This window comes from Mustela erminea, chromosome 9 (assembly GCF_009829155.1).
Source record: "Mustela erminea isolate mMusErm1 chromosome 9, mMusErm1.Pri, whole genome shotgun sequence".
Taxonomy (NCBI): Eukaryota; Metazoa; Chordata; class Mammalia; order Carnivora; family Mustelidae; genus Mustela; species Mustela erminea.
In genome coordinates this window covers 61022460-61031844 of record NC_045622.1, presented here as the reverse complement: position 1 = coordinate 61031844, position 9385 = coordinate 61022460, and positions in this window count along the sequence as shown.

The window sequence follows — 9385 nt, the reverse complement described above, 5'->3', positions numbered from 1 at the left end:
AAAGTAATGTGTGTACATGATTCAAAATTTTGAAAATTAAAAAAAGAGTTCATTAAAAGTAATTCATTTTCTTTTTTTTTTTAAATTAATTTTTTATTTTTTATAAACATATATTTTTATCCCCAGGGGGTACAGGTCTGTAATTCATTTTCTGTTTCAATTATTATATATCTGATTTCATGGTCCCCCCAAGAATGGGGACCAACAAATTAGAAAATTCTTTTCCTTTCATATAGAAGTTTCAGAGGTGAACATCTAAGGCTGAAACCAGAGCTTCACCAGTTTCTCTCTACCTTCATTATCATACTTAAAAACTGACTTTTGTCCTCAAAGTTGCTGATGGTTTAAGCTAGAAATTCAGGTGTCAATCCCATGCCTGTTCCATGAGAAAAGAGTGAGGGTTAATGACCTTCATTTCTCAACTGATTTAGTTCACCTTAGAGTCTTTTTGGAAACCCCACCAAATGACATCTATTAGTATTCAGAATCTGAGAGGTATAATATTTTGGCAGTGTAGGTGGGCACCCAAATAAAATTGTGGTTTTTGTTAATAAGGAAGAATTGGGGCATTGGGTACACAACCAGCAATCTCTAAGATACCATTCTGTTCTATCTGCCAGGCACAGAATTTTCTTTCCCGAAGCAACTTCTCTTATAGGTTTCTATATCCTTCCAGAGGTAATTTGATTTTACATAAGAATATATATAATAACACACACACACACACACACACACACATATATATATTATATATATACTTATTTATGTGTATTCTTTGTATAGCATTAAAATAATATATGGCATTCTATGCACTGTTTTTGCCTCTTTTTTGCTGAACAATATATTTTAAAAATTATTCAAATAAGTACATTTATAGATGCCTATTTTCTTTTAACAACCACAGAAGTAGAATGAGCTCTTGGAGAATAGGAACCATGTTTGCCTTATTTGCCATTGTATACAGTGCCTAATACAGTTTGTGGGGCATAGTTGGTAGTTAGTATTTGTTTAATGGATAGGTCACACCAATAGCAAATGCCAGGGCTAGTATTCAAATCTGCTTGTGATTTGAATGGTTTTATTCCCATGACCTTATCTACAACCTTGATATGTTAGGTGACAGATTTCCTTGTATTGAAGTCTCTTTGCATTTTTCAAAAGATAAATATATTTGTCAGTTAAAAAACAGTTTCCTAAACTCAACTTGCTAGGATTTTGTTTAGGATATCAATACCTGTGGTCACATTCATCAGTAAATAGAAGGGTCATTTAGAACACAGACATTGGAATCAGATTGACATGGCTATGAATGTAAGCTAATTTTAGTGTGTTTGGGACAAGGTTCTATCTTTCTATTTATCCCCTACACAGTGGGATAATAGTTCCTACTTAAAAGAGTTGCACATTCATATCTAAGGGAGATGATTCAATGAGAAAAAATGTAAACGAACTTAAGTGGTTTAAGTCACTCAGAAGGGTCACTCAAAACTTTACAATTACTATTATAATAATAAAGGAGGTCTCTTTTCCTACACAATTGACCATGGTTTCCATGTCAGGTTTGTGCACCAGATCATTGGCTTCTGGCTTCTGGGCAAGTACTTATCTTAGCTTCAAATCATTTCATTCTTTACCTCCTAACTCCCTTCCTTCAGGAGCACCGTAAGAGTTCCCAAAGGACTCAGCTCTTCATCCCCTAAGTCTGCTTTCCCAAGCCACCTTTCCCCATATGGGTCCAAAAAAGGGAAGATAGAAGAGGAATAGGAGCTCATAAAACTCTTCAGACTTATTTATTAAAGTCCCAGCATGGTTACCAGTACAGCTGATACATCATAAAGCACTCATCCTTTGACATCTTCTGTAAGTTCCAGGGTCAAGGGAGGGTAAGTAGCACAGACTGAATTGGATCTAGATGGGAAGAGTGACAAGGCAGGCAGAGATCTTTTCTAACAGGCAACCCCAATTAACAGGGAGAAAGGCAATGAATGAGGAGGTGGCAGATGTGGTGCCTCTGGATGCATTAGCATCCAGAAATCCCTAAGCACCTCTGTAAGGAGCATGCTAGGTTTTCTTTCTTCCCTCTAAAAGAGGACCCCATTTCCTTGCTTGGTTAGGAGACCTGAATTTAGACTTCATCTTGTCTGACCAGGAAGAAAAAAAGGAGATCTATAAATCCTACAGTGAAATAGGGGCTGTCAGTATACTGAGTTTAGTATGTCACTAGATACCTGGCACAGAGATTCAGGAAAAAAATGTTGATCAAGAAGCTTCTCCCCCAAACTTTGTTTCAGTAGAGCAATTTAAACTGCAGAGAGAGAACTTTCTTTCATATTCAACCAGGCTCCATTTCTCTGATTTCTCTCTGATGGTCCTAGTTTTGCCCTTTCCCCCAAGATAGCCATTCCTATATTTTGAAGTTATTACTAATGTTCTTGTTTTTGGCAGTTCATACATCTGTAATTTGTAGATTTTTATCATTCTGTAACTTTTATCATCCTGTAACTCATATGACTTAATACAATGTACTGAGTTGGATAGGATACTCCAGGTGAAGTAACCAGAATAGGGTTGAGAAAGATTCTCAGCTATATTGCTCTTGAGATTGTATGTTTATGAAATAAATTTATACACACACACACACACACACACACACACATAACATTTAGAAAAATGCCTGGTAAGGGGGTGGGATTATGGACATTGGGGAGGGTATGTGCTTTGGTGAGTGCTGTGAAGTGTGTAAACCTGGCGATTCACAGACCTGTACCCCTGGGGATAAAAATATATGTTTATAAAAAATAAAAAATTAAAAAAAAGAAAAATGCCTGGTACATGCTAGACACTTGGTATATTTCAGCTAATATTGTCAATCCAGTTTTAGAGACCTAAATCAATGTTTACTCTATGTGCCACATCATTGACTTATGTTCATATGTGCACTTCTACCTTTCAGGATGTCTAGGAATCTGTTCTTTTATCCTTCTCTCCTATTCCAGATTTCTTATTCCCTCCCCCTGCCCTGTTCTCCTTAAGCTGTGAAGAAATGGCATTGAATAGATTCTGAGCTGAAGTGGTAACACTGGGTGGCTGGAGGCAAGTGTCCTGGGCTTGATGAGTTTCAGGCAATAGAGATTTGACTTTTCCACAAGTTAATGACCAATACGTGAAGAACAGAAGCAGATACATAGGAGAATTGATCAGTGAGTGGCCTTTGAGAAGAAGCATAAACAGTTATGAAGATTATATAAAACAATGCTTAAAGAGGACAAAGTGCTAAAGAAGGTTATTCAACAGGGATGAGAAAATAGGATACAGTGAGGATAAGGGTCAAGGAGGAGAGGAAAGACTGATGCAGGGAGATAGATTTTGTATGGATAAGTTGGTAATGACGAGACTGGAGGGAATTCAAGAAAATTCTAACCACCATTATTAGAAGCAATAGGGTTGCTTTGTGTTTGTATTAATTAGGGCAAGGGCAAAAATTTTCTTAAGTCAGAGAACTAGCTCAGGGTTTTACCATTAACCAAGGAACAGGCTCTTGAGGAGGACCGTTAAACTGTGGCATAAAGAAGCCCCCAAGTTCCAACAGGCATTTTGTGCCCTGCCCTGCCTCCTCAGTGACCACCATTTGTAGTATTGATCAGGACTTCTCTCTCTTCCTCAGTGTCCCCTTCAACACATTGAAACTCTGGCTAACTCACCTCTCTCACTTTCCCTTCCATGAAATTTTTCATCAATGTAGAACACCAAGGCCCCAGTAATTAAAAAATCTTTCAACAGATTTTTTTATTAAGAATCTGTGGGGTGTTAGAGAACGTTGGTGTGTATAAATGGAAAAGTGTACTTTGTCTTCAGATATTTCACAGGAGAGTGAAGAGGAACAAGGAAGTACAAAATTTATGTGTTAAGTGTGACAGAGAAAATAATAATAATAATAACTTTCTCAGTGAGCTAACTACTTCAGTTATCCTACTTTCCTTCTGAATTTTAACCTTTCCATAAACAAATAAGCATGCTGCAGTATGTTTCATTCCTGTCTTGCCTTTTTCTTCACTTATGAACTTAAAATGAGGCTCGTTAGCTGTGTGTTCAATCCTCTCCATTTACATGTCCTCCCTTACTAACTTCATCACCCTTTGTTCTGGTTTCTCTTGGCACCAGTCCAATGACTTGTTCTTGTCCAGGTCCCTATAAAATTTAATGTCTATTAATATTCTCATGTTATTGAACTTCTGCTTAACTGACAAGTTGGCCATATACTCCTTGAAGTTTTCTCCCTCATTTTTCCTAGGTCACCATATTCTTCTGATTTTTTTCATACTCTTCCAGACCCATCATTTATGCCTCTTTTTTCTTTTTTCACCCTGGTGTTGCTGTTTTCCAAGTTTCAGTCTCAGCCTTATGCTATTCCAACTACTTCAGCTATGTGCTAATGCTTTCTGAATTTATATCTTAAACCAGAATCATTCTAAATTGTTCAAACTCCTCATTTCTGACAGTCCAAGATAAATTTCTATGTAGAGTGTAAATACCTCAGCCTTGACATATACTCAGACACACCAAACCTACTAATCCTCCTGTGTTTCACATCTTAGTGATTCTGTTTATTCAAACCAGAGAATTCTGGGCTTCTCATCTACTGTCTCTTTCATAACTGTCTACATTACTACCAGCATATGATGCTTCTTCCCATCTTCAGTGCTCAGACTTTGTTCATACAACACCTCATCTGGGCAATTGCAGCTTCCTTTATTTTTGCTTCTGTTCTGTCTCCTTACTCAAATCATTCATAGCATTGCATCCAAAGTGATCCTCTCACAGCCCATACCTAGTCACCTCTCTCCCCTAATGAAAGTATTTCTGTCTTCTCTTTTTATATAAGATTAATTCTAAAATTTTTAACATATAAAAGGTCCTTCATGTTCTGGTTTTCTCTTATTTTTCAACTTTGTTTTCTGCTCTTTCTTTCAATTCCTCACCCTCTTGGCTCCAGTCAAATTAAATATTTCACAGAGTTTTCCTCTGAAGTTTTTCTCCAAGTTATTTCCATGCTTTTACATAACCCATTTCATGTACCTGAAAGGTAGTACCCACAGTTTTTGTGCACATATTTTGTGCACACATTTTGTGTCTTCCACATTCATCAAAATCAGCCCAGGTGTTATTAACTCTGGAAAGTCTTCCCTTTTCTTCTCAGGCTGATTTTGGAAATTTTGTTCTATGCCCCTCTATCATTCTGCTTGTAAAACGATTAATTTATTATACACATATTGTTGTGCACCTCTTCATGTCAAGCACTGTGCCAGTTGGTGAGCATGGTCCCTATTATCATGGCATGAAATGTTTAAATGGACTTGGGGGAAGGAGTATATAATCACATTATTACACACATACAAACTGTGAGGGTGGAACACTGTGCTATGAGAACATAAAATAGAAGATCTCGATCTTGCCTGGAGAGGGTTAGAGAAAACTGCTCAGAGAAGGGAATATTTGAACTGAGATGAATAGGATGAATAGAAAGTAAGTGGATGTGGAAGTATAAGTAGAAGCATGGGAGCACAGTCTTCCAAGAGAAATGGGAGCAGAAAGTGCATATTGTATTTGAGGATCTGAAAAGAGGACAGTGTGGCTGGAGCTCTGGGAACGAGAGAGAGAGAGAGAGAGAGGTATCAGATGAGACTGGAAAATGGGGAAGGAGGCAAATGATATATGACCTAGTATTCATTCATTCATTTACTTATTAATTAATTAATTAATTCAGTTAACTATGAGCACCTATGAAGGAATCTACCTATACACTGTACGTGTAGTGTGAAAAACACCAGCAGACATCGTTTCTTCTCTCATGAACTTGTGATTTAATAAAGTTAAGGATTTTGTTTTTATGCCTATTAACAATGAGAAGTCAATGGAATATTTTAAGCAAATGAGTGTCAAGATTCTCTGTGTATTTTAAAATTTTCCTCTGACTTCAGTGTAGAGAAAGCTTTATAATGAAACCTAGAACACAGTAAATTTCACTTGAGAGACAGTGGTACTGTAGTCTTCGCTGGTGACAGTGGTGATGGAGAAATAAGTGGACCCAAGAGCTAATTTAAAGGGAAAATTTGATTGATTTTCTTGGTGGGTTTGTGATGGGTGGTACTGGTGAAGGATATGTTCAAGGCAGCTTCTAGCCTTTGACTTGTGAGATAGTCCAGATGCATATGCTATTCACTGAGACAGGAGATGCTAGAAAACCAGGCTTGGGAGAAAAATGGTAACTTAATTTTAAACCTGGTGAGTTTTGATGAAAGACCCAAGTTGATATGTCAAGTAGGCATTTAATAAGGTTTAGGCAAGAGATATGATTTAGTAATCATCAACATGGAGATGGTAATTGAGCATATGGACAAGTAAGTGGAAGACTGAGCAGAGCAGATTAGCACAGAGGAGAGAAGAAAATCAAAGAGAACCCAGGACTGAACCTTGAAATTTATGCCAGGGTGGTGGATGAAAAAAAAAACCACATAAGAGGGTGCCTGGGTTGCTCAGTGGGTTAAGCCTCTGCCTTCGGCTTGGGTCATGGTCTCGGGGTCCTGGCATCAAGCTCCGTATCAGGTTCTCTGCTCAGCAGGGAGCCTGCTCTCCCCACCCCCCCGCCCCGCCTGCCTCATTGCCTATTTGTGATCTCTTTCTCTGTGTCAAACAAACAAACAAACAAACAAATAAATAAAATCTTTTTCAAAAAGCACATAAGAGAAAATGAGGAGACCAGGAGGTATGAAAGAAACCAGGAGATTGTGTTGCAAACCAAGTCAAATAGAGTGTGTCAGAAAGAGGATCTGATTGATTGCTTCAGCAAGATTTTTTTTTTTAAGAGGCATTTTGTGGGTCTATAGGAGGAGGCCATGCCAGGAGTTGTGGAATGGATGTGAGGTGAGGACCGGAGACAGTGAGTGTGGCAGTGCTTGTGAGAAGTTTGTGTGTGAAGACAGGGGAAAGGAGAAATAGCTGGAAGGAAAGAAAGAGGCTTTTTAATTTTTATTTTTAAAGATGAAAGATACTGGAGAATGTATGAAAGACAAGGCAGATCCAATGAAGAATGAAATCTGACTCCAAGTTAGGGAATTAGAACAAATAATTGATCGTATAACTACCAGGCTAAGAAAGCTACAATTCAGAGTAGGAGGTGGAAGGTTTGACATTTCAGGCTGGGCAGACTCTCAGTGGAAGGAAAGAAGGCAAGTGTGGGAGAAAGTACAAGTAGGTTATTAAGTTTTATCTTGGGAAGTTGAAGAAAATATCACTAGATACCTCTTTTCTCTGCAAGGTAGTGTTTGATGCCATCTTCCAAGAGAGTTTAAAAAGAATGAAGAAGTTTTTTGAAAAAGGCTTTGAAAGAAGGGACAGTTGATCAGGCAAGCTTTGTAGGATGGACAGGCAGCATTGAGGGCTCATTTGAAGTTGGTAACTAAAAATTTATAGCTTTTACTAAAATGAAGACTCATTCTAAGAACACTTGGTATGACTAGGTACAGGCCCTGGAAAGTGAATGGTTGTATTCAAATAGGATTGGAGTTTTAACAAAGGACTGATTTAATCAATTTTGTATTCTATTTTCTTCTAATATACCATGAGTTTGGGGAAGGGATATAACAGAATCATAAATCAAAAATTATATTAGATATGTAGGTGACTACCTAATTAAAGGTTTCCCAACCCACATCAAAGTCAATAATTATCTCAAAAACACCTATTAAAGACCCTTCTCATGCCTCCTTCATCTTAGTACTGAATAGTTGTAAAAACTAGGTGTGTTTTGGCCTATATTGTTAACATTTTATTTTCTTCACTGGTACCATGCTGACATAATTTGTTGCACATTTTTAATGTTGTGAGGTTATTCCCTAGGATTATCCACTTATAAAATCTCAGTTTTTAGACTGATTCATTATTCTTTCATTGGCCATAGCTTTATTTTTCAAATCTCACCAGTCTGTCTTTATGATATTGACTGGGATTTGCCTTTTGGAATGAGTGTCCTATATATCATTAGATTCCTAAAGAGTGAGAGGCACACTTTAAAAAAAAAAACAACACTTTGGTTTTATTTATTTATTTTTCATTGTTCCAAGATTCATTATTAATGCACCACACCCAGTGCTCCATGCAATACATGCCCTCCATAATACCCACCACTAGGCTCACCCAACTTCCCAACCCCCACCCCTTCAAAACTCTCAGATTGTTTTTCAGAGTCCATAGTCTCTCATGGTTCATCTCCCCCTCCAATTTCCCTCAACTCTGTTCTCCTCTTCATCTCCCCATGTCCTCCACGTTATTTCTTATGTTCCACAAATAAGTGAGGCCATATGATAATTGAATCTCTCTGCTTGACTTACTTCACTCAGCATAATCTCTTCGAGTCCCATCGATGTTGATACAAAAGTTGGGTATTCATCCTTTCTGAAGGAGACATAATACTCCATAGTGTATATGGACCACATCTTCCTTATCCATTCGTCCACTGAAGGGCATCTTGGTTCTTTCCACAGTTTGGCAACCATGCCATTGCTGCTATAAACATTGGGATACAGATGGCCCTTCTTTTCACTATATCTGTATCTTTGGGGTAAATACCCAGTAGGGCAATTGCAGGGTCATAGGGAACGTCTCTTTTCACTTTCTTGAGGAATCTCCACACTGTTTTCCAAAGTAGCTGCACCAACTTGCATTCCCACCGACAGTGTAAGTGGGTTCCCCTTTTTCCACATCCTCTCCAACACACGTTTTTTCCTGTCTTGTTAATTTTGGCCATTCTAACTTGTGTAAGGTGTTATCTCAATGTGTTTTCTGATCTTAACGGGAAGGCTGCAAGCTTTTTCCCATTGAGGATGATATTTGCTGTGGGTCTTTCATAGATAGATTTGATGAAGTTCAGGAATGTTCCCTCTATCCCTATACTTTGAAGCGTTTTAATCAGGAATGGATGCTGGATTTTGTCAAATGCTTTTTCTGCATCAATTGAGAGGACCATGTGGTTCTTCTCTCTTCTCTTATTGATTTGTTCTATCACATTGATTGATTTGCAAATGTTGAACCATCCTTGTAACCCAGGGATGAATCCCACCTGGTTATGGTGGATAATCTTTTTAATGTACTGTTGGATCCTGTTTGCTAGGATCTTGTTGAGAATCTTAGCATCCATATTCACCAGTGATATTGGTCTGAAATTCTCCTTTTTGGTAGGGTCTTTGCATGGTTTGGGGATCAGGGTAATGCTGGCTTCATAGAAAGAGACTGGAAGTTTTCCATCTGCTTCAATTTTTTGAAATAGCTTCAGGAGAATAGGTGATATTTTTTCTTTGAAAGTTTGGTAGAATTCCCCAGGGAATCCATC